The following is a 24,395-nucleotide window of genomic DNA, read 5'->3' on the forward strand; positions in this document are numbered from 1 at the left end:
GAAAGGCAATGCCAAAGAATGCTCAAACTACCGCACAATTGCACTCATCTCACACGCTAGTAAAGTAACGCTCAAAATTCTCCAAGCCAGGCTTCAGCAATACGTGAACTGTGAACTTCCAGATGTTCAAGGTGGTTTTAGAAAAGGCAGAGGAACCAGAGACCAAATTGCCAACATCCGTTGGATCATGGAAAAAGCAAGAGAGTTCCAGAAAAACATCTATTTCTTCTTTATTGACTATGCCAAAGCCTTTGACTGTGTGGATCACAATAAACTGTGGAAAATTCTTCAAGAGATGGGAATACCAGACCACCTGATCTGCCTCTTGAGAAATTTGTATGCAAGTCAGGAAGCAACAGTTAGAACTGGACATGGAACAACAGACTGGTTCCAAATAGGAAAAGGAGTACGTGAAGGCTGTATATTGTCACCCTGCTTATTTCACTTCTATGCAGAGTCCATCATGAGAAACGCTGGACTGGAAGAAACACAAGCTGGAATCAAGATTGCTGGGAGAAATATCAATAACCTCAGATATGCAGATGACACCACCCTTATGGCAGAAAGTGAAGAGGAACTCAAAAGCCTCTTGATGAAAGTGAAAGTGGAGAGTGAAAAAGTTGGTTTAAAGCTCAACATTCAGAAAATGAAGATCATGGCATCTGGTCCCACCACTTCATGGGAAATAGATGGGGAAACAGTGGAAACAGTGTCAGATTTTATTTTTCTGGGCTCCAAAATCACTGCAGATGGTGACTGTAGCCATGAAATTAAAAGATGCTTACTCCTTGGAAGGAAAGTTATGACCAACCTAGATAGCATATTCAAAAGCAGAGACATTACTTTGCCAACAAAGTTTCATCTAGTCAAGGCTATGGTTTTTCCTGTGGTCATGTATGGATGTGAGAGTTGGACTGTGAAGAAGGCTGAGCACTGAAGAATTGATGCTTTTGAACTGTGGTGTTGGAGAAGACTCTTGAGAGTCCCTTGGACTGCAAGGAGATCCAACCAGTCCATTCTGAAGGAGATCAGCCCTGGGATTTCTTTGGAAGGAATGATGCTGAAGCTGAAACTCCAGTACTTTGGCCACCTCATGCGAAGAGTTGACTCATTGGAAAAGACTCTGATGCTGGGCGGGATTGAGGGCAGGAGGAAAAGGGGAAGACAGAGGATGAGATGGCTTGATGGCATCACCGACTCGATGGATGTGAGCCTCAGTGAACTCCGGGAGTTGGTGATGGACAGGGAGGTCTGGCGTGCTGCAATTCATGGGGTCGCAAAGAGTTGGACACGACTGAGCGACTGATCTGATCTGATCTGATATATTTTATATAATATATGATTTTATATATTATATTAAAACATATTAATATATAATGACACTATACAGTAACAATATTTTATATAATAATAATATAGTATAGTAATATAATATATAATATATGTAATTATATTATTTATATATTGTATGTGTTGCATAATTATTATATTACATATCTAATATTATCTGTATATCACACTCAACATTTTCTTCATTCGTTCATCTGTTGATGGAGACTCACGTTATTTTCATGTCTCGGCTATTGGAGATAAAAATGCAGTGAACATGCGGGTCTATATAGCTTCTTTTTGGAATTAGTGTTTTTCAGGTTTGTCTATCATTTTTTAAAAAATTGTATTGAAGTATAGTGGACTTAAGATATTACGCTAGTTTTAAGTGTATCACATAGTGATTCAATATTTGTATATGTTACCAAATGGCCACATGATAAGTCTAGTTACCATCTGTCACCATACCAAGTGATTACAGTATTGTTGAGTACAGTACCCATCCTGGACATCACACCCCCAATGGTGTATTTCATAATGGACATTGGTGCCTCAGTCTCCCTCACTTACTCCACCCATTCCTGCGCCCTTCCCTCTGGCAGCCACCGGTGCATTCCCTGCATCGGAGACTATTTTTGTCTTATCAAGTTTGTTCATTTGTCTTGACTTTTAGATTTCATATATAAGTGATGTCAAGTGGTATTTATCCTTCTCTGACTTATTTCACCTTGTAAGTTCATCTATGTTGTCACAAATGGCAAAATTTCATTTTTATCTCTGAGTAGTCCATTGTGTGTGCGTGTATGCAAATGATATATCTGATAAGGGGTTAATATCACAAATATGCAAAGAACTCATACAACTCAACATCAAAAGAGCAAACCAATTAAAAAATGGGCAGAGGATCTGAATAGACAACTTTCCAAAGAAGACGTACAGATGGCCGGCAGATTCTGAATGAAGTATCTGAAGATACTGAACATCACTAATCATCAGGGAAAGGCAGACAAAATATCTGATAAGATGTTTGCAAATGATGTATCTGCAAGGGGTTAATATACATATATGTGTATATATATATACCACCTGTCCTTTACCCACTGATGGACACATAGGTTGCTTCCATATCTTGGCTACTGTAAACAGTGCTGCAATAACGAGGGACTTGTATATGTCTGTGTGTGTCGCTTCAGTTGCGCCAGATTCTTCGAGACTCCATGGACTGTCGCCCGCCAGACTCCTCTGTCCATGGAATCCTCCAGGCAAGAATACTGGAGTGGGTTGCCATGCCTTCCTCCAGGGGATCTTCCCAAACCAGGGACTGAACCCAGCTCTCCTGCATCGCAGGCAGATTCTTTACTGTTTGAGTTACCCAGGAAGCCCTGTTCAGTGGCATATATCTTTTCAAATAAGTGCTTTTGTCTTCTTCAGGAAAGTACGCAGAAGTGGAATTGCTAGATCATATGGTCGTTCTACCTCTGATGTTTTGCAGAAGCTCCATACTGTACTCCATAGCGGATGCGCCAGTTTACATCCCAACCAACCGAGCAGCGCGTTGACCTTTTCTTCATATCCTCAGTTCTTGCTCTATGTCGTCTTTTAGACGACAGGCGCTCTGACAGATGTGAAGTGAAATCTCAGCGTGGTTTCCATTTGCCTTTCCCCGATGATTACCGACGTTCAGTATCTTCATGTGTCTGCCGGCCATCTGTGCGTCCTCTTTGGAAAACTGTCTATTCAGATCCTCTGCCCATTTTTTAATAGGTTTCCTCTTTTGATGTTGAGTTGTAATGAGTTCTTTGCATATTTGTGATATTAACCCCTTATCAGATATACCACTTGCAAATATCTTCTCGCATTCATTAGGCTGTCTTTTCATTTTGTTGATGGTTTCCTTTGCTCTGCAAAAGTTTTTTTTAGTTTGATGTGGTTCCGTGTGTTTATTTTTGCTTTTGTTGCCCTCTGTGCCCAGAGCAGGGCTTGGCACATAGTAGGTGCTCAATAGATTCTGTTCAACTGAATGCATACAGAGCAATAGGAGTTATGCTCACATGTAGTCTCAACACAGGCAAAAAATACTTAGAGATCACCATGGTTTATGCCCCTTCAAAGGGCAGCAGACACATAGATTATCTGTGTATTAAAACAGATACACAGATTATCTGTGTATTAAAATTTCATGGAGGATGGGCAACTAGGAAACATTGAGAAACCCTGTTTTAGAGGGAAGATGGGACTACTGGAACACAGAGTAAAGACCCTTAAACCAGCCTGGGAGATCACAGACTTCCTGGAGGAGGAGGCATTTCAACTCATTCTTAAAAGATATGGAAAAGTCAGCTGAATCAGGGGCCAACAAACCTTTTCTATAAAGAGCCAGATAATAAGTGTTTAGATCCACAGGTCTCTGCCACATCTACTCACTTCTGTTGTAGATCAAAAGTGGCCATGGATAATCCAGAAACAAAGAGATGCGGCTGTGTTCCAATAAAACTTTATTTACAGAAACAGATGATGGGTCAGATTTGGCCCCCAGGCCATAGTGTATCAACCTCTGATCTACACGATGGGAACGGCAAGGCCACCAGAGGGAAGAGCTCTAGCAAAGGTGTGGAGATGGGAAAAAAAAATGGAGAACCAGAAAAGAGCCAACGATGCGGTTTCCTTCTCCCTGGAGCACAGAAAGAAGCGTCAATATTTACACAGACGTGTGTTGTCACACAGGCCGAGCACAAGATCCTGTTAATTCAATCCGTAAGTATTTATTGTGTGCCTACTATGTGGAGCTGACTGTGGCTCAGATCATGAACTCCTAATTACCAAATTCAGACTTAAATTGAAGAAAGCAGAGAAAACCACTAGACCATTCAGGTATGACCTAAACCAAATCCCTTATGATTATACAGTGGAAGTGAGAAATAGATTTAAGGGCCTAGATCTGATAGATAGAGTGCCTGATGAACTATGGAATGAGGTTCGTGACACTGTACAGGACACAGGGATCAAGACAATCCCCATGGAAAAGAAATGCAAAAAAGCAAAATGGCTGTCTGGGGAGGCCTTACAAATAGCTGTGAAAAGAAGAGAAGCGAAAAGCAAAGGAGAAAAGGAAAGATATAAGCACCTGAATGCAGAGTTCCAAAGAATAGTAAGAAGAGATAAGAAAGCCTTCCTCAGCGATCAATGCAAATAAACAGAGGAAAACAACAGAATGGGAAAGACTAGAGATCTCTTCAAGAAAATTAGAGATCAGATCAGATCAGTCACTCAGTCGTGTCCAACTCTTTGCGACCACATGAATTGCAGCACACCGGGCCTCCCTGTCCATCACCAACTCCTGGAGTTTACTCAGACTCACATCATTCGAGTCAGTGATGCCATCCAGCAATCTCATCCTCTGTCTTCCCCTTCTCCTCTTGCCCGCAATCCGTCCCAGCATCAGAGTCTTTTCCAATGAGTCAACTCTTCGCATGAGGTGGCCTAAGTACTGGAGTTTCAGCTTTAGCATCATTCCTTCCAAAGAAATCCCAGGGCTGATCTCCTTCAGAATGGACTGGTTGGATCTCCTTGCAGTCCAAGGGACTCTCAAGAGTCTTCTCCAACACCACAGTTCAAAAGCATCAATTCTTCAGTGCTCAGCCTTCTTCACAGTCCAAATCTCACATCCATACATGACCACAGGAGAAACCATAGCCTTGACTAGATAGACCTTTGCTGGCAAAGTAATGTCTCTGCTTTTGAATGTGCTATCTAGGTTGGTCATAACTTTCCTTCCAAGGAGTAAGCATCTTTTAATTTCATGGCTACAGTCACCATCTGCAGTGATTTTGGAGCCCAGAAAAATAAAATCTGACACTGTTTCCACTGTTTCCCCATCTATTTCCCATGAAATGGTGGGACCAGATGCCATGATCTTGGTTTCTGAATGTTGAGCTTTAAACCAACTTTTTCACTCTCCACTTTCACTTTCATCAAGAGGCTTTTGAGTTCCTCTTCACTTTCTGCCATAAGGGTGGTGTCATCTGCATATCTGAGGTTATTGATATTTCTCCCAGCAATCTTGATTCCAGCTTGTGTTTCTTCCAGTCCAGTGTTTCTCATGATGGACTCTGCATAGAAGTGAAATAAGCAGGGTGACAATATACAGCCTTCACGTACTCCTTTTCCTATTTGGAACCAGTCTGTTGTTCCATGTCCAGTTCTAACTGTTGCTTCCTGACCTGCATACAGATTTCTCAAGAGGCAGATCAGGTGGTCTGGTATTCCCATCTCTTGAAGAATTTTCCACAGTTTATTGTGATCCACACAGTCAAAGGTTTTGGCATAGTCAATAAAGAAGAAATAGATGTTTTTCTGGAACTCTCTTGCTTTTTCCATGATCCAGCAGATGTTGGCAATTTGATCTCTGGTTCCTCTGCCTTTTCTAAAACCACCTTGAACCTCAGGAAGTTCACAGTTCACATATTGCTGAAGCCTGGCTTGGAGAATTTTGAGCATTACTTTACTAGCATGTGAGATGAGTGCAATTGTGTGGTAGTTTGAGCATTCTTTGGCATTGCCTTTCTTTGGGATTGGAATGAAAACTGACCTTTTCCAGTCCTGTGGCCACTGCTGAGTTTTCCAAATGTGCTGGCATATTGAGTGCAGCACTTTCACAGCATCATCTTTCAGGATTTGGAATAGCTCAACTGGAATTCTATCACCTCCACTAGCTTTGTTCGTAGTGATGCTTTCTAAGGCCCACTTGACTTCACATTCCAGGATGTCCGGCTCTAGGTCAGTGATCACACCATCGTGATTATCTGGGTCGTGAAGATCTTTTTTGTACAGTTCTTCTGTGTATTCTTGCCATCTCTTCTTGATATCTTCTGCTTCTGTTAGGTCCATACCATTTCTGTCCTTTATCGAGCCCATCTTTGCATGAAATGTTCCTTTGGTAGCTCTGATTTTCTTGAAGAGATCTCTAGTCTTTCCCATTCTGTTGTTTTCCTCTATTTCTTTGCATTGATCGCCGAAGAAGGCTTTCTTATCTCTTCTTACTATTCTTTGGAACTCTGCATTCAGATGCTTATATCTTTCCTTTTCTCCTTTGCTTTTCACTTCTCTTCTTTTTGCAGCTATTTGTAAGGCCTCCCCAGACAGCCATTTTGCTTTTTTGCATTTCATTTCCATGGGAATGGTCTTGATCCCTGTCTCCTGTACAATGTCACGAACCTCATTCCATAGTTCATCAGGCACTCTATCTATCAGATCTAGGCCCTTAAATCTATTTCTCACTTCCACTGTATAATCATAAGGGATTTGATTTAGGTCATACCTGAATGGTCTAGTGGTTTCCCTACTTTCTTCAATTTAAGTCTGAATTTGGCAATAAGGGGTTCATGGTCTGAGCCACAGTCAGCTCCTGGTCTTGTTTTTGCTGACTGTATAGAGCTTCTCCATCTTTGGCTGCAAAGAATATAATCAATCTGATTTCGGTGTTGACCATCTGGTGATGTCCATGTGTAGAGTCTTCTCTTGTGTTGTTGGAAGAGGGTGTTTGCTATGACCAGTGCGTTCTCTTGGCAGAACTCTATTAGCCTTTGCCCTGCTTCATTCCGTATTCCAAGGCCAAATTTGCCTATTACTCCAGGTATTTCTTGACTTCCTACTTTTGCATTCCAGTCCCCTGTAATGAAAAGGACATCTTTTTTGGGTGTTCCACTGGAGAAGGGAATGGCAAACCACTTCAGTATTCTTGCCTTGAGAACCCTATGAACAGTATGAAAAGGCAAAATGATAGGATACTGAAAGAGAAACTCCCCAGGTCAGTAGGTGCCCAATAGGCTACTGGAGATCAGTGGAGAAATAACTCCAGAAAGAATGAAGGGATGGAGCCAAAGCAAAAAGAATACCCAGCTGTGGATGTGACTGGTGATAGAAGCAAGGTCCGATGCTGTAAAGAGCAATATTGCATAGGAACCTGGAATGTCAGGTCCATGAATCAAGGCAAATTGGAAGTGGTCAAACAAGAGATAGCAAGAGTGAATGTTGATATTCTAGGAATCAGCGAACTGAAATGGACTGAAATGGGTGAATTTAACTCAGATGACCATTATATCTACTACTATGGGCAGGAATCCCTCATAAGAAATGGAGTAGCCATCATGGTCAACAAAAGAGTCCGAAATGCAGTACTTGGATGCAATCTCAAAGACAACAGAATGATCTCTGTTCGTTTCCAAGGCAAACCATTCAATATCACAGTAATCCAAGTCTATGCCCAAACCAGTAACGCTGAAGAAGCTGAAGTTGAACAGTTCTATGAAGACCTACAAGACCTTTTAGAACTAACAACCAAAAAAAAATTAGAGATACCAAGGGAAAATTTCATGCAAAGATGGGCTCGATAAAGGACAGAAATGGTATGGACCTAACAGAAGCAGAAGATATCAAGAAGAGGTGACAAGAACACACAGAAGAACTGTACAAAAAATATCTTCACGACCCAGATAATCATGATGGTGTGATCACTGACCTAGAGCCAGACATCCTGGAATGTGAAGTCAAGTGGGCCTTAGAAAGCATCACTACGAACAAAGCTAGTGGAGGTGATAGAATTCCAGTTGAGCTATTCCAAATCCTGAAAGATGATGCTGTGAAAGTGCTGCACTCAATATGCCAGCACATTTGGAAAACTCAGCAGTGGCCACAGGACTGGAAAAGGTCAGTTTTCATTCCAATCCCAAAGAAAGGCAATGCCAAAGAATGCTCAAACTACCACACAATTGCACTCATCTCACACGCTAGTAAAGTAATGCTCAAAATTCTCCAAGCCAGGCTTCAGCAATATGTGAACTGTGAACTTCCTGAGGTTCAAGGTGGTTTTAGAAAAGGCAGAGGAAAAAAAAAAAAAGAAAAGAAAAGGCAGAGGAACCAGAGATCAAATTGCCAACATGCGCTGGATCATGGAAAAAGCAAGAGAGTTCCAGAAAAACATCTATTTCTTCTTTATTGACTATGCCAAAACCTTTGACTATGTGGATCACAATAAACTGGAAAATTCTGAAGGAGATTGGAATACCAGACCACCTGATCTGCCTCTTGAGAAATTTGTATGCAGTTCAGGAAGCAACAGTTAGAACTGGACAAGGAACAACAGACTGGTTCCAAATAGGAAAAGGAGTTCATCAAGGCTGTATATTATCACCCTGCTTATTTAACTTATATGCGGAGTACATCATGAGAAACGCTGGACTAGAAGAAACACAAGCTGGAATCAAGATTGCTGGGAGAAATATCAATAACCTCAGATATGTAGATGACACCACCCTTATGGCAGAAAGTGAAGAGGAACTCAAAAGCCTCTTGATGAGAGTGAAAGAGGAGAGCGAAAAAGTTGGCTTAAAGCTCAACATTCAGAAAACGAAGGTCATGGCATCCGGTCCCATCACTTCATGGGAAATAGATGGGGAAACAGTGGAAACAGTGTCAGACTTTATTTTTCTGGGCTCCAAAATCACTGCAGATGGTGACTGCACCATGAAATTAAAAGACACTTGCTCCTTGGAAGGAAAGTTACGACCAACCTAGATAGCATATTCAAAAGCAGAGACATTACTTTGCCAACAAAGGTCCGTCTAGTCAAGGCTATGGTTTTTCCAGTGGTCATGTATGGATATGAGAGTTGGACTGTGAAGAAGGCTGAGCGCCAAAGAATTGATGCTTTTGAACTGTGGTGTTGGAGAAGACTCTTGAGAGTCCCTTAGACTGCAAGGAGATGCAACCAGTCCATTCTGAAGGAGATCAGCCCTGGGATTTCTTTGGAAGGACTGATGCTAAAGCTGAAACTCCAGTACTTTGGCCACCTCATGCGAAGAGTTGACTCATTGGAAAAGACTCTGATACTGGGAGGGATTGGGGACAGGAGGAGAAGGGGACGACAGAGGATGAGATTGCTGGATGGCATCACTGACTCGATGGATGTGAGTCTGAGTGAACTCCGGGAGTTGGTGATGGACAGGGAGGCCTGGCGTGCTGCAATTCATGGGGTCTCAAAGAGTGGGACACGACTGAGAGACTGAACTGAACTGAACTACTATGTGCCAGACATCATACGGGGCACTGGGGATGCAGCAGTGAACATAATCACTTCCACGTCCCCAGGGTCTAAAGCCCAGCCAGGCATATAGTTTTCGTTAAAGAAATGTGTTTGAAAAATGAATGGATAGATGACAGGATGGATGGATGGATGGTTGAGTTGGGAGAAAAACACAAAACACCCAGATAAATAAGCAACTACATACAGCTTCCTCACTAGCTGTGTGACCTCAGAGAAGTTACCTAACCTCTCTGTGCCCCAGGAGGTTGACATAGTCGGTCCTTTACACGGAGGGTTCCGTGTCTGTGGATTCAACCCACTAAGGATCAAAACTATCTGGAAAGAACAATTTCAGAAAGTTTCAAAAAGCAAAACTTGACTTTGCCATATGCCAGCAACAATTAACATAACATTTACAATGTATTAGGTATTTTAAGTAATCTAAAGATGATTTAAAGTGGGCTATATACAAATACTCTGACATTTTACATAGAGGACTTGAGCATCCGTAGATTTCCTTATCTGTAGGGGTCTTGGAAACAATGCCTTGTGGATTCTGAGCGTGTGTGTGTGCATGTGCGTGCTCCTTGGCTTCAGTCGTGTCTGACTCTTTACGGCACCATGGACCATAGCCCGCCAGGCTCCTCTGTCCATGGGATTCTCCAGGAAAGAAGACTGGAGTGGGTGGCCATGCCCTGCTCCAGGGGATCTTGTTGACCCAGGAATCAAACCCCTGTCTCTTATGTCTCCTGCATTGACAGGTGGGTTCTTTACCACCAGCTGTGAAGCCTGTGGGTGCTGAGAGATGACTGTAAGAGCAAAATGCAAGACCAGCATGTAGTGGCCGCTCTATAAATGTAGCTGCTGATAGTGAGTCAATATGCTATTAAACAAATACACAGTTTAAAATAACTGATCAGTGCGACATCGAAAACAGCAGGTAGAGGGGAGAGAGACAGAGAGAAGAGGGGGGCTACCTTGAATCAGGTAGTCTGAGTCAAGGCTGTTCTGGCCACATCCTGTGAGTATATCCTAGAATTAGTAGTGTTTGCAGCCCTGATACCCTGGGGCCCCACAAGAGAGTTTATTAGGAGTACAGGAAGGTGTCTTCTCTATTAGAGTATGCATGTAAAGTGCTTTGAAATCTGAGGATTAAAGGGGGAGAAGAGGTGAGACTCTGGTCATGGGGCCAGAGCACCCACGGGGAACCTTGAGAACTAGACTCAGCTCTGGCAGCCTTGTCTGGAGTGGGGCCCTTCTCTCCTCTGAAGTGGAGGTTAGGGGCAATGGAAAGTACACCCTCTTAAGGCATAGAGCCTGGGGAGGCAGGGGAGGGCAAAGGTGTTGGAGCCACACTGAGATGATGAGCTTAAAGCAATGTGGCCAGCATGAGACAAGGGGTGCTGAGTCAGAATTAGCTGTTTCCAATCTTGTTCCATTCCTGCGGCTGCTTGTTGTTCTCTGCCACTTTCTAGCTGGGTGACCCTGAGAGAGTTACTCCCCTTCTCTGAGACTGTTTTCTGAGCCTCAGTTTTCTCTTCTTTACAATGGGGTGATTGCAGCACAGCAGCGCTGGTCGCAGGTGAAGCGCGTGGCCCAGAGCAGAGACAGTAACGCCTCCCTTGGTGGGCGCTTAGGGAGCCACTACCTGGTGCTGAGCACCCACCACTTCCTGCACGTTTCTCAGTTAATTCATTTGACCCTGATCTTCCAGACAAGAACCTCAGGGTCACCGGAGACAGCCATGTGCTGCCCAGCACCAACCACATGGAGCACGATAAGAACAGCACCTCTGATGCTCTGGTGCAGAGAGAGGAGAAGCTACTTTCTCAAGGGCACACAGCTGGCACATGACAAGACCAGGACTAGACCCCAGGCAGCCTGGCTCCTAACCGAGGATCACCTTTGCCCTCATCAAGATGGTTGTTGTAATGGAGAGTTTCTGGGAGGCAGAGAAATTTTCCCCTAGACCAGCCAAGCAGGCAACAAGCCTCCCTTCACTGTTCTCTTACGTCCTCCTACCCTCAACGCCTGTATGTGTCTGGGAATTTTTGATGTTTTTACCGTCTTCAGATTTTACAAGAGGAGTGGTACATCTGTGTCTTGGCTTGTTGTGCCCACTGCAGTCCATGGGAGCCTGTGAAAATGCCAGGACATCCGGCCTCAGAGATGGGCACCGACTGTGTCCCTTCCTATTCATCATCGCATTCTCAAGGCCTTCACTTAACAGATGGGCAGAGACCAAGGTGATTCCAAGGTCATACAGCTCGGAAGCAGCCAAGCACACTAGGGCTTTTGGACTCCAAGTTCACCCTTCTTCATCCCCATATCTGAGTTCTCAGACTGGTGGCCCACGAGTCAAACGCAGCCTGCAGCCTATTTGATTTGGCCTGCACGATGTTTTCATAAAATTAGAATGTATCACCAGCATTTAAAGAAAGGGATATTTCCAGGAATAATATGCAAAATATTTAACCAGACTGACCTGGGCATCTACCATTCAGAGTGGACGCTGGCAGTCCAGCCAAAACCCTGGGTATTGCAAGAAAATGCAATAAGATAATCAAAAGGTCTAGAAAAGACCAACCTTATGGAAACTTTAAAAAGATCAGGAGTTGCTGGGGCTTAGTAGGGAGGGAAGGATGACTGAGCGAAGCAGAGAAGGTTTGTAGGGCAGTGAAAACGTTCTGTACTAGACTATGACAGTATAGACATGTGCCAGGACACATTTGTCCAAACCCACAGAAGGCACAGCACGAAGAGTGAACCCTAATGTAATTACTGGGTCCCTAACAATGTGTCCATTAGGTTCATTGATTGTAGCAGACGTACCACTCTGGCAGGGGGGTGGGGTGGAGGGTTGTTGGTAGGTGGTAAGGCTGAGAGTGGGATAGGGTGGGAGCAGGGAGAACAGGAATTCTCTGTACTTTCTGCTCGATTTTGCTGTGAGCCTTTAAAACAGTCTACTGAAAAATCGGAAGGTCTGGCTACACCGCTCGCGCATGTTTCACGGCGCCACAGGGGGAGGCAGCGGAGTCCTCGGGACCCCCTTAGGTGGAGCGTGTGTCCCTGAGCGAGCTAGGCTCCAAGTCTGTCTGCTGCGGCATCACCTGCCCAGGCCCTGCGTGTGGTTCAGGCACGGAGAGGATTCTTCGGAAGCTCTTGATGCGAAAGAGCACTGGGTAAGTGTGCCCTGCCGAAGCCAGCCCGTGAGGGCGGGAAAGAGGCCTGGCGGTGCCTGCCTCTGTCAGCCGCTGCTGCCGCCTCGCTGGGCCAGGGCTTCCTGGGCATTTTCCACGGGGCAGAGTGAGCCTCTCTTGATTCAGCCTTCATCTGCCTGGGCCTGCGGTGGGCGGGGGCCCACAGGGGACTCGGCCCCGTGAGGCAGCCTCGCTGTGCCCTGCAGCAGGCAGAATCAGGGTTCTGAAGGTGGAAATGATGCCAGCCCGGGAGAACAGAGCAAAAATGGGCCGGACGCGGAGAATCAGAAATGATCTCTAAGAGCTCTTATATCCTGATAAGTCAGATGGATTTTTCTTCTAGTAGTTTACTTCGTATAATCACTTATTCGTTTAACAAACATTTCTGGAGTACTAAGCACATACCACACCCACTCCAGTGTTCTTGCCTGGAGAATCCCAGGGATGGGGGACCCTGATGGGCTGCCATCTATGGGGTTGCACAGAGTCAGACACGACTGAAGTGACTTAGCAGCAGCAGCAAGAACATACAAAGGAGGCCTTGGAACGGGGATAGTTGGGGTGGGGGGAGGGTGTTCAATAGCCAACTGTTGTTTGTACCTGACCACTGTCCATCCCCCTCCCCTCTTCTGGGAACCACTCCTTCCCCGTTGTCACTCCATGTGGCTCAGGAGGAAGTGGGCTGTCTCCCCAACAAGAGCAACAGGTGTATTAGGCCTGGGCAATGAGCATACTCCACCCCAATTCCTAGGGATTGGTTCTGGGATGGGCATGGGACCCAAGTCAGGCCAACCCGAGTCAACCCCAGACTGATGCTGGGAAAACGTAGGAAATTCAGCTTTTATCCACTTGGCTTGCTGACCTGGCAGAGTGGCAGCCTGCGTTCCTGGGGCTACAGGGTGACCATAACTGGCACAGAAGGAAAGAGAGCTGAGAGCTGGAAGGAGCATGGCTCCTAAAGAGCAGGTACGCATCTGGATCCAGTCACTCCTGAAGCTGAGCTCATCTCAAGAATTTCAATTTGCATAAAGTGAAAATGAAGTCGCTCAGTTGTGTCAGTCTTTGAGACCCTATGGATTGTAGCCTACCAGGCTTCTCTGTCCATGGGATTTTTCAGACAAGAGTACTGGAGTGGGTTGCCATTTCCTTCTCCAGGGAATCTTCCCGACCCAGGGATCAAACCCAGATCTCCAGCATTGTAGGCAGACATTGTATCGTCTGAGCCATGAGGGAAGTCCCATTTGCATAAACCTATATACATTCTCACACACACACACACTCACTCACTGTTTTCTTAAACTCTCTTGAGCTGGGTTTGTTTCTGTCATTTTCAACCCAAAGACCTGGACTATATACCAGTGGGTAAACGGGTAATCCACCCAGGGTCTGACAAACCGCACAGACCCTGCTATGGGATTATCCGGACCAGACGTAAAATGAAAACGCAGGGCACTTGTTCTGAAATCAGCAAGGATTTCAAAATGGCAACTGCAGAGCTGTAAACCCAGTTTGGGTCCAAAGGCGGAGCCCTTTGGTGTACGGGGTGCTGTGTGACTGCAGAGGGCCCTGAAGCCCTGGGGAGGAGCTGGATTTTATGTTCCATCCTGTTGGAGACGTGAAGGCTCAGACATGCAGGGCCGTTCGCACAGTCCTACTAAGAGCCAGTGTCGGACGCAGGCTTCGAACCCAGGTCTTGTTCCCTCAGCTTCCACTGCCGCTGGAAGGGCTGTAGAAGGACAACAGTGTCTCTGGACGCCTGAGACCTCAGGGGCCAGGATCAGGGGTTTGCAGCCCTGAGACCCTGTGCTCGGCAAACCCATGTGCATTCCCTTCTCCTTCTCACCTTCACAACAGTGACCAGGCCCTCACTTTCCCAGCGTCCTTGGCAGCTGGCTCAGGCATGTGATCCATCATGTGACCAGATCTGCCAAAAGAAACGTAAGGGGAGTTGCTGGCATGCAGGGAAATTTTTCACTTTGGGGCAAAGGGGACAGAGTGGACGGTGCTGCCTCTCTTCCTCTTATCATTAGAAGGACTGAGCATCTATCCTGAAACCATGATGGGGAAGCTGAGAGAACTGCAGAGGTGCCAGCAAGAGCCCAATTTTCTTCAGCCACTAAGTCAAGACCAACAACAGTCTCCCTCTGAACTTCTTATTATGGGGAAAAATAAACCCTTGCTTGTTTGAACATCAGTCACCTGCATTCCCACCTCCTTGCTGCCAAATGCATTTCTATCTGTCATAAGATCTTAGGTTGCTCTGGAGCCCCACTAAACATAGGGAGATACTGAGGTCTGGAAATGAGAAGAAACTTCCTTGGGCCACACGCTGGAATCACGAGTTTACTGACTCACCATCTAATGCTCCTTCAGCTCATGCTATACCTCCCGGTCTATTTCCTTTCATTCAGGCTGCTATAGACACGGCCAACAGCTGCTCTGTAAACCAAACGTAAGGCAGTGACGACCTTGCCCTGAATCTTCCCAGTCTCTTACGTAAATGGCCCCCAGGCCACTGCCTCCAAGCCATTGGACCCAGGACAGCTTCCCACATCCTTTAAAAAGATGAGATGACCAAACGTAGAATCTGTGCTCCTGGAAAGTGTGAGTCATGAATCCTGAACCAGAAAGTTCACAGCCAGGAATCTGCCTATCACTCTGGTAGTCTAGACCCCAAGGCTTCCACTAAGCTTGTCCCATGAAGCACTGACTCATCTGCAGCTTGTGGTCAGTTCTGACACTCAGATCAACTTCTTCTCTACTTGTGCTAGGCTGGTGGTCTTTAGTTAGGTGCTGTGAATCTCGTGTCTCTGCCCCACCTCCTTAGAGGAGAATATGAATACTAAAGAAATAATATTGTTGCTAATGCTAACAGTGCTTTCATATTCCCGGTGCTTTAAATGAATTTTAATTTTTTTCCTCAAAAGTCACTGCAAAAGATAAATATTTTATGATCAGAAAAACTAGGGCTTAGAAAAGTTCAGCCACTTGCCAGGATAGCAGAGTACTTGGTGGAGCTGGAATATGGCCCTGAATCTGTTGGCTCTGGAGGCCAGCTCTAAAGGACAAAGCCAACTGGATCCTTTAAGATAGTTTTCAGAGGCTTCACAATAGCAGTTTAGATAATAATAGCATTTATTGTTTTTTAAAAGACTTCTGGAGACTGGAGACCCTAGGTGTATGTGGAATCTCAGGGAGATCATAAAGGACCAATACTCCTTGCCTTCAACTGCAAGTCAGCAACTCGTCCTTAGGCTGTTCACCTAAAGTCACGAGATGGTTGCCACAGCTCACTCATCACCTCTTCACACAATTACAGCCAAATCAGGAAAGGAAGAAAAGAGGCCAACAGATCTCTCCTCATATGCCTCTTTCTTATCAGAGAGGAAATCCTTTCCCAGAAGCCCCCAGCAGAGCTTCCCTTTGGCCAGAACTGGGTCAAATGACTACCTCTAGACCAATCACGGGTCCAGGAGAATAGAATGGCGATAATTGCTTTAAATCAAATGTGATTTATTTCCTAGGCCTGGGTACAAGACCAGCAGAACAAAGACAGGGTTCTGTCAGCAGAAAGGAAGGGAGAAATGGCGATTGGCGTGATAACCCCCAGTGTCTGACACCCCAGCATTTTTAAATGTTTAGCACAAGCACCACTGTAGGTTTTCAAGATTATTGTAGGTGGTACGTGGATAAAGTTGTGCTTTCAAAGAATTTTTAGTATTTATTACGGATTTATACGCATTTTAAAAAGCACACATATTACTAACTCATCAGAACCATGAATTCATGGGTATTTTTCCTCCAGATGAAACAACCATGTTTAAGGTTTTTACAAAATTATGTAAGTTAAAGAAAAATATTGTTAATAATAATTCATTTACTTCAAGATTTGGCGATTGTAAGGGTAGGAAACACTGTTTTCTGTTACTCTGACTGGCATTTTTTCCAGCTTCTCAGAGGCCTCTGCCTTCAACCTCCTTCTCGAGGAAAATAAACACCCACAAAGCTTTCTGCATCATCTGCAAATATGATTCAAATAAAGCCTCGAGCTCAAATATAATCCAGGCTCCCTAAACTAGGGGGAGCAGGCATCTCGGCTCCAGTCCTTTCCTGGCATCTCACCTCTGTTTTAGGAGTTTTACAGTTTTACTGGGCCTGCCCCTCCTGTTGTAAGCTGTCGCAAATCCCATTTCTCAAAGAACAAGATATAAATTATAAACAGAGAGACAACTCGGGATTTCTTGTACTTGTCAAGAATTTTCAAACTGTCCTGAGACATGAACTTTTTTCATTTAGACAAGAATTTCAGGGGTCTGTCCTAAGAACTGGATCAATGACGGCCCAGTGATGCAATGAGAGATGCTAGAGCCTCTGTTAAAAGGAAGGAGGTCGATCAACGCAGATCCTCCCCGACTTACAATAAGGTTATGTCCCAGTGAACGCATCGTAAGTTGAAAACATTAAGTTAAAAGTGCACTGAAGGAAATTCCCTCCAGTGGCTAGGATTCAGTCCCTGGTCAGATCCCATAAGCTATGCAGTCAGCCTTGAAAAAAAGAAAAAGAAGAAAATACACTTAATGCACCTAACCTATTATCACAGCTTAACCTTGCCTACCTTAAGCATGCTCAGAACACTTACATTAGCCTAGAGTTGGGCAAACTCAATTAACACAAAGCCTATTTAATAATAGAATGTTGAATGTCTCGTGTCACCTACTGATACCGTGCTGACGGGGAAGAACAGGATGGACGTCTGGATGCAGGACGGCTGTCAGTGTATCAGCTGTTGACTCCAGTGATCGTGGGGCCGGCTGGGAGCTGCGGCTCACTGCCCTGCCCGGCACCATGAGAGAGGACTGGGCCGCACACCATGAGCCTGGAAGAAGCTCGAAATTCAAAATCAGAATTACAGTTTCTACTGAACGCATATCACTTTCACACTATCATGAAGGCCTGACCTGCCTCTTGAGAAACCTGTATGCAGGTCAGGAAGCAACAGTTACAACTGGACATGGAACAACAGACTGGTTCCAAATAGGAAAAGGAGTACGTGAAGGCTGTATATTGTCACCCTGCTTATTTCACTTCTGTGCAGAGTACATCATGAGAAATGCTGGGCTGGAAGAAACACAAGCTGGAATCAAGATTGCCGGGAGAAATATCAATAACCTCAGATATGCAGATGACACCACCCTTATGGCAGAAAGTGAAGAGGAACTCAAAAGCCTCTTGATGAGAGTGAAAGAGGAGAGTGAAAAAGTTGGCTTAAAGCTCAACATTCAGAAAACAAAGATCATGGCATCCGGTCCCATCACTTCATGGGAAATAGATGGGGAAACAGTGGAAACAGTGTCAGACTTTATTTTGGGGGCCTTCAAAATCACTGCAGATGGTGACTGCAGCCATGAAATTCAAAGACGCTTACTCCTTGGAAGGAAAGTTATAACCAACCTAGATAGCATATTCAAAAGCAGAGACATTACTTTGCCAACAAAGGTCCGTCTAGTCAAGGCTATGGTTTTTCCGGTGGTCATGTATGGATGCGAGAGTTGGATTGTGAAGAAAGCTGAGCACCGAAGAATTGATGCTTTTGAACTGTGGTGTTGGAGAAGACTCTTGAGAGTCCCTTGGACTGCAAGGAGATCCAACCAGTCCATTCTGAAGGAGATCAGCCCTGGGATTCCTTTGGAAGGAATGATGCTAAAGCTGAAACTCCAGTACTTTGGCCACCTCATGCGAAGAGTTGACTCATTGGAAAAGACTCTGATGCTGGGAGGGGTTGGGGGCAGGAGGAAAAGGGGACGATAGAGGATGAGATGGCTTGATGGCATCACCGACTCGATGGACGTGAGTATGAGTAAACTCTGGGAGTTGGTGATAGGGAGGCCTGGCGTGCTGCAATTCATGGGGTCGCAAAGAGTCAGACACGACTGAGCAACTGAACTGAACTGAACTGAAAATGAAAAAGCCATAAGTTAAACAAAGTCAGGAACCATCTGCATGTGCTGAGAGCAGAAGACTTCCAGGAGCTCTGGTCACGTGAAAAAGGCAGAACGTGTGCAACATGAACCGGGTGAACACACAGTTTCTGTAGTAAATACTCGGGGCTCTGTGGGTGACACAGCCCTTGCTGCAAGTCCTCAGGGACGCCGTCTGAGCATGAAAACAAACAGACAGGACAGTGTCCCAGCACAGCTTTACTCGCGGATGCTTTGAGTTTCATATCATTCTCATGGGCCATAAAGTATTATCTTTCTTTTGATTTGTTTTCAACCATTTAAAAATGTAAGAGAATGTAAAAGCCATTCTTAGCTTGCAGGCTGTACAAAAACAGGCAGTAGAATAGATCTGTCCTGAGAAAACTATCGTTGGCCGATGCCTTGTATAAACCATTGGTACAAAGAAAGATGTTAGGCAAACGTGGGAAATGGAGAAAGAGACACCACAGTACATATATGGATGGATGTGTATGTGTGTGATATGCTATACAGCTGGCAAGAGGGAGGGAGTACGAGAGATTCATACACACAGTTAAAAGCACACACAAGGAACTGGAACAGTTGGAGCTTCTGGAGACAGGAACTGGGAAAGATCAGGTGAAGCCAGAAGGAAGACAGTTTGGCCCACAATCCTCTTACCCTGTCTGAATTTTTCTCTGTGTGCTCATGTTTCTTTCACAAAGCAGGAAACATTTGTTGAAGCAAAAAAGATTCCTCTGCCCCATCAATGAGAATGAGATGATGATATGAATAAACATGTGTACGCAGCCATGGCACAACTCCAGGGGGCGCTGTTCGTGGGGTTATTTATAGCCTGGAGCTCCTGAGTTGTTCAGGCCCCGCCCTGTTGGCAACCAAATTAACACCAAGACTTTGTATGAAGTGAAATTAATAAGTAAATATTGAGGGAGTCCGGTGAGGAGGGAAGTTGTGGGAGGAACAATAAAAATCTCGCTATTTCCGTTTTAGGCTGTTCCTTATCTGGGTCACAGTAAAACCAATGTTCTGCCAATATTTACTTTTGATCTTTGCTCCAGCGTGGCGGAAAGATGCCCAGGCACGGCATAAATGTGAGGGTGGAATTGAGAGTTATGAGAAGAGAAAGGAACTCACCCTAAAATAAAATCATCTCAAGAACCTAAATAAGAAAATGCCATTCGTTTCACAGAAACATTCAAAGGCCACGTTTACTTCTTCAGCTGCCGCTTTCAGAAGTCCTGTCAGCTTTCCCAGAAATCTGGGGTTCTGTGAAACCCCTTTGGAAGCGTTTGTGACTTGAGTCAGAGGTCACAGATGGCAGCTTCCCACCTAGAGAGGGGCGTCCCCGATGACTCAGCGGTAAAGAATCCACCTGCAAGGCAGGAGACACAGGAGATGTGAGTTCAGTCCCTGAGTCAGGAAGATCCCCTGGAGGAAGAAATGGCAACCGACTCCAGTATTCTTGCCTGAAAAATCCCAGGGACAGAGGAGCCTGGCGGGCTATAGTCCGAGGGGTCGCAAAGAGTTAGACGTGACCAAGTGAGTAAGCACACTTGCGTGCACACACCTGTGTAGGCAGCCGGTGTGGATTTTTGATCAGAGTCGTTCAATGGTTTCAAAATCAAAACATTTCACATAAATATAGAAGTTTCTGGCTTCCCTCGAAACACTCGGCACTTGGCCATACTGGGTCCATGTCCCCACGTGGAAACGTCAGGCTGTATAGAGCCGAGTGCTGGCTGCACCTTGCAGATGGGACCGGGGTTACTGGCGTGCCAGTCTCCACCACTCCCTGCTGTCCTCCGTCGGCACTGCTTCATTCGCTGCTTGTTTTCACACTTTATTCGCTCAAGCAACGTTTACTGAGCGCTTACCGTGTGCCAGGCCCTGGGATCATAGCTGTGAACAAAACAGAAGAATATCCCCCACTTCGTAGAACTTATGTTCCAGCTGGGAACACAGATGATGAACAAAAAAGGAAGTTAAAAATACATGAAATGCCAGAGAAAAATAATGCAGCCAAAGTGGGTACGGACTGTGAGGCTGTGGTTGAGGCAGGCCCCACAGAAAAGGTGGTATTTGAGGAAGTACCTAAAGCAGGTGAGGAACAAACCTTGAAGGTCTCTGTGGAAAGAATGCTCCAGCCAGAAAGACTAGCGAGTGCAAAGGCCCTGAGGCAGGACCATTCCTTGTGTGCCTGAGGAGCAGTGAGGAGGCCGATGCATCTGGAGGGTGAGGGGGCCAGTGAGGAGGTGAGGTCACGGGGGCATCAGGGTACAGATCTTGGAGGGCTTTATAGGATCTGTGGCTTTTCCTCTGCCTGAGGTGGGAGCCATGGAAGGTTCTGGGCAGAAGAGGGACATGGTTGGACTTAGACTTTGATAGACACCCCTCTGGCTGCATGAGAGGACTGTGTACGTGCGTGCGTGTGTAGAGGGTGGGGTGGGGACGAGGCGTAGAGGTAGTGAAGACCCACTGCGGTAGTCCAGGCACAAGCTAAGGGGGCCAGGTCAGGGTGCTGGCACGGAGGTGCAGGAAGAGCTTGGGTTCGGGTCACAATCACTGTATGTCCAGGCTCTTTTTGGCACGTGTGAGAAACTTTCCTTACTCACCCTGATCCAGCCGCACTGTCCTTGCACAATGCAGCCTCACGGCTGTATCTTTAATCCCCCAAAGACCTTAGGAGCCCATTTGATTGCCAAATAGCCCCATTTTACAGATGAGGCACTGGAATATGAGCTCCTGTTCACCCAGTGTATTGTCTAAAGAGGTTCACAGCCGCGTCGCCCACCCTCATGATTTTTCTTGCTTTTTCTTTGAGAAACAGCTTTACTGAGATATACTTCGTACACCACAGAATCCTTTTAAAGTGGACAAACCAGTGGATTTTGGTATATTCAGAGAGTTGTACAAAAATCACTACTAATTTAGAACATGGTCCTTGCCCCCGGAAGAAACCCTGCCTGTTAGCAGACACTCCCCATTCACCCCTCCCCAGACTCTGGCTGTAAGTAACCCACTTTCTGTCTCTGTGAACATGCCTCTTCTGGATGTTTCGTATAAATGGAATCGTACGGTCTGTGGGGTTTGGTGCCTGGCTTCTTCCACTTGGCATGTCTTTGTGGTTTCCCCAGGATGTAGCCTGTATCTGTACTGCGTCCCTTTTCAGGGCTGAATCATACTCCACTGAGTGGATACGGCACGCTTTGTTTATCCATGCATCTTCTGACAGACTTCTCTTTTTGTGTGACGTATGTCTGCACTTCTCTTGAGTATATATTTTATGTAGGAGAAGAATGACTGGTGAAATTCCATGTTTGACCTTTTGAGGAAGTGGTTTTCCAAACTGTTTTCCAAAATGTCTGCCTCATGCTAAACTCTGCCCAGCCATGGGTGAGGTTCCAGGTTCTGGATATCCTCCTCAGGCTCTTCTTACAAACTGACTTTGACTCCCCTCCCATTGAGTAGGGAGGTCTCGCCAACCTCTCCTGTCCCTTCCCCTTGAATCTTGGATGACCTTTATGACTGCATCAACGGACAGAACACAAATGATCCTTGGTGACGTCTGAGCCCAGATCACTGAAACGCCCTGCACTTCCAGCGTGATCTCCTGGAACACTTGCTCTGGGAGCCCCACCGCCATCCATGTTATATGGAAGCCCAACCAGCCCAAGTGAAGAGACTCCATGGAGAAGTCACACACAGGGTGTCCTCCCGCCAGCCCTGCAGAGGAACCAGCTGCCAACTGTACGAATGAAGACTTCCCGTGATACCAGTGCTCTCTAGGCACCAAGTCGCCCCCCGTCTTCAAGTCATCCCAGCTGAGACTGCCAACATCATAGAATGGAGAAATACATCTCTCTGTGTCTTGTCTGAATTCCTGACCCACAGGATCTAAGGGATATAAATCCAAAAGAATATAATGGCTGTCTTCTGCCACTAAGTTTGGGGGTGCTCGTTATGCAGCAGTAGCAGCCAAACTCCCCAGCTAGCAAGGGGCAAGGTCAGAATTCAAATCTTAGTCTGTCTGGTGACAGAGTCCTTCCGTTATGACCCCATGAGTGCTGCTCCACCACACCTCCGGCCATGACGAGGCGGATCGAGGCTCCATCCCCGGTCCCATTTGACTCGGCACGTCAGGTGACATCCCCTTTCTCAGCCTGACCAGCAGCATCAACTACGGATGGAAAAGGCTTCCTTTCTGTCTGTCAGATTGTTGCCGCTGCCACGGCTATTATTTAACACACAAGATTTCTTATTCTTTCTACACAAATTAGAATAAACAAATAAGGAAAAATAAAATCCACCTGTCATCCCCAGCATGCAGGGAGACTCTCCATGAAACCTTGACTCCAGGGTTGAGTCACATGATACAGGCATTTAACTTGACAGTTCGCCATGAACACAGGGCTAAAGTGGGGATAGGAGGGAGAGAGACATGACCTAAATAGCTCAGGTGAGCCCAGTGGGCAGATCCTATCTTTTCTTCAGCACATCCTCAAATACTGGGCAAGTCCCTCCATCCAGTGGCTACTTCGATTTACAGAGAGTTCATAGTACACTCGGAGAAGGCAATGGCACCCCACTCCAGTACTCTTGCCTAGAAAATCCCATGGATGGAGGAGCCTGGTGGGCTGCAGTCCATGGGGTCGCTAAGAGTCAGACACGACTGAGCGACTTCACTTTCACTTTTCACTTTCATGCATTGGAGAAGGAAATGGCAACCCACTCCGGTGTTCTTGCCTGGAGAATCCCAGGGACGGGGGAGCCTGGTGGGCTGCCGTCTATGGGGTCACACAGAGTCGGACACGACTGAAGTGACTTAGCAGCAGCAGCAGCATAGTACACTGTGGCCAAGAGAAAATATAACTTATTTTCTAGAATCATTTTGGCTCCACATAAAAGGAAAACGCTTTCCCCCAACAAAACAGGGATTGCTTTACATGTGTTGTTTTGTCCCTGCCTTTTTCATGGAACGACATCCCTTGAACGGTTTCCCATGTAAGCTCCTTCCTCATGGCCTTTTTTTTGGAGGAGGGAAACTTTTGCGTGCTTCATGTGATAGCTTGATCTGGGCAGTAACACAGTGAAAGTCTACTGAAACACCATGAATCTTCCAGTCGTAATGCTGAGTGAAAGAAACCAGACAAGGAAGAGCCCATGCTGTGTGATTCCATTTGTATAAAGTCCAGAAGCAGTAAAATTAAGCTCTAGGGTTAGAACTCTGCACAGGGGTTCGTTAACCATGGGAAGATTTACTGGGAGGAGACATACAGGGGGCTTTGGGGATGTTCTGTTTCATTCTGGAACATTCATTTGGATGCTGACTCGATGAGTTTGTCCCTTGGTGAGAAGCCTCTGTAGGATGTGCACACTTTTCTGTGCAAAAGATAACAAAAAACACCAAAGTTTTCAGAACATGGGCTGTGCCGTATGGAAATACATGCTTCATGTTTTTGCTACATGTAGATGTACACGACTCTTTAAAGGATTGGATGTGAAGCAGGAAACCTGGGCCTGAATCCTGGCTTGGCCACTGATAACTGTGTCTCCTTGGGCAGATTGGGCTTCCCTGGTGGCTCAGACAGTAAAGAATCAGCCTGCAATGCAGGAGAGGCAGGTTCGATCCCTGGGTTGGAAAGATCCTGTGGAGAAAGGAATGGCTGCCCGCTCCAGTGTTCTTGCCTAGAGAATTCCATAAACAGGAGCCTGGGAGGCTGCAGTCCATGGGGTCGCAAAGAGTCAGACACAACCGAGTGACTAACACTTTCACTTTCACTTGGGCAAATAACCTTTCTGAGCCTCAGT

General features: G+C 45.8%; 1 long non-coding RNA gene across 1 annotated transcript in view; it reads right to left on the reverse strand.

Moving 5' to 3' along the window:
• Positions 1–15,072, reverse strand: part of LOC129626088 (uncharacterized) — a 32,670-nt gene extending 17,598 nt beyond the window's left edge. The window contains exons 1-2 of the long non-coding RNA XR_008701750.1: positions 14,965–15,072; positions 14,453–14,533 (exon numbers count right to left, since the gene is read on the reverse strand). This is a non-coding gene — a long non-coding RNA (uncharacterized LOC129626088). The remainder of the gene's footprint in view (positions 1–14,452; positions 14,534–14,964) is intronic.
• Positions 15,073–24,395: the final 9,323 nt, after the last annotated feature.

Source organism: Bubalus kerabau, chromosome 13, assembly GCF_029407905.1.
Source record: "Bubalus kerabau isolate K-KA32 ecotype Philippines breed swamp buffalo chromosome 13, PCC_UOA_SB_1v2, whole genome shotgun sequence".
Classification (NCBI taxonomy): domain Eukaryota; kingdom Metazoa; phylum Chordata; class Mammalia; order Artiodactyla; family Bovidae; genus Bubalus; species Bubalus kerabau.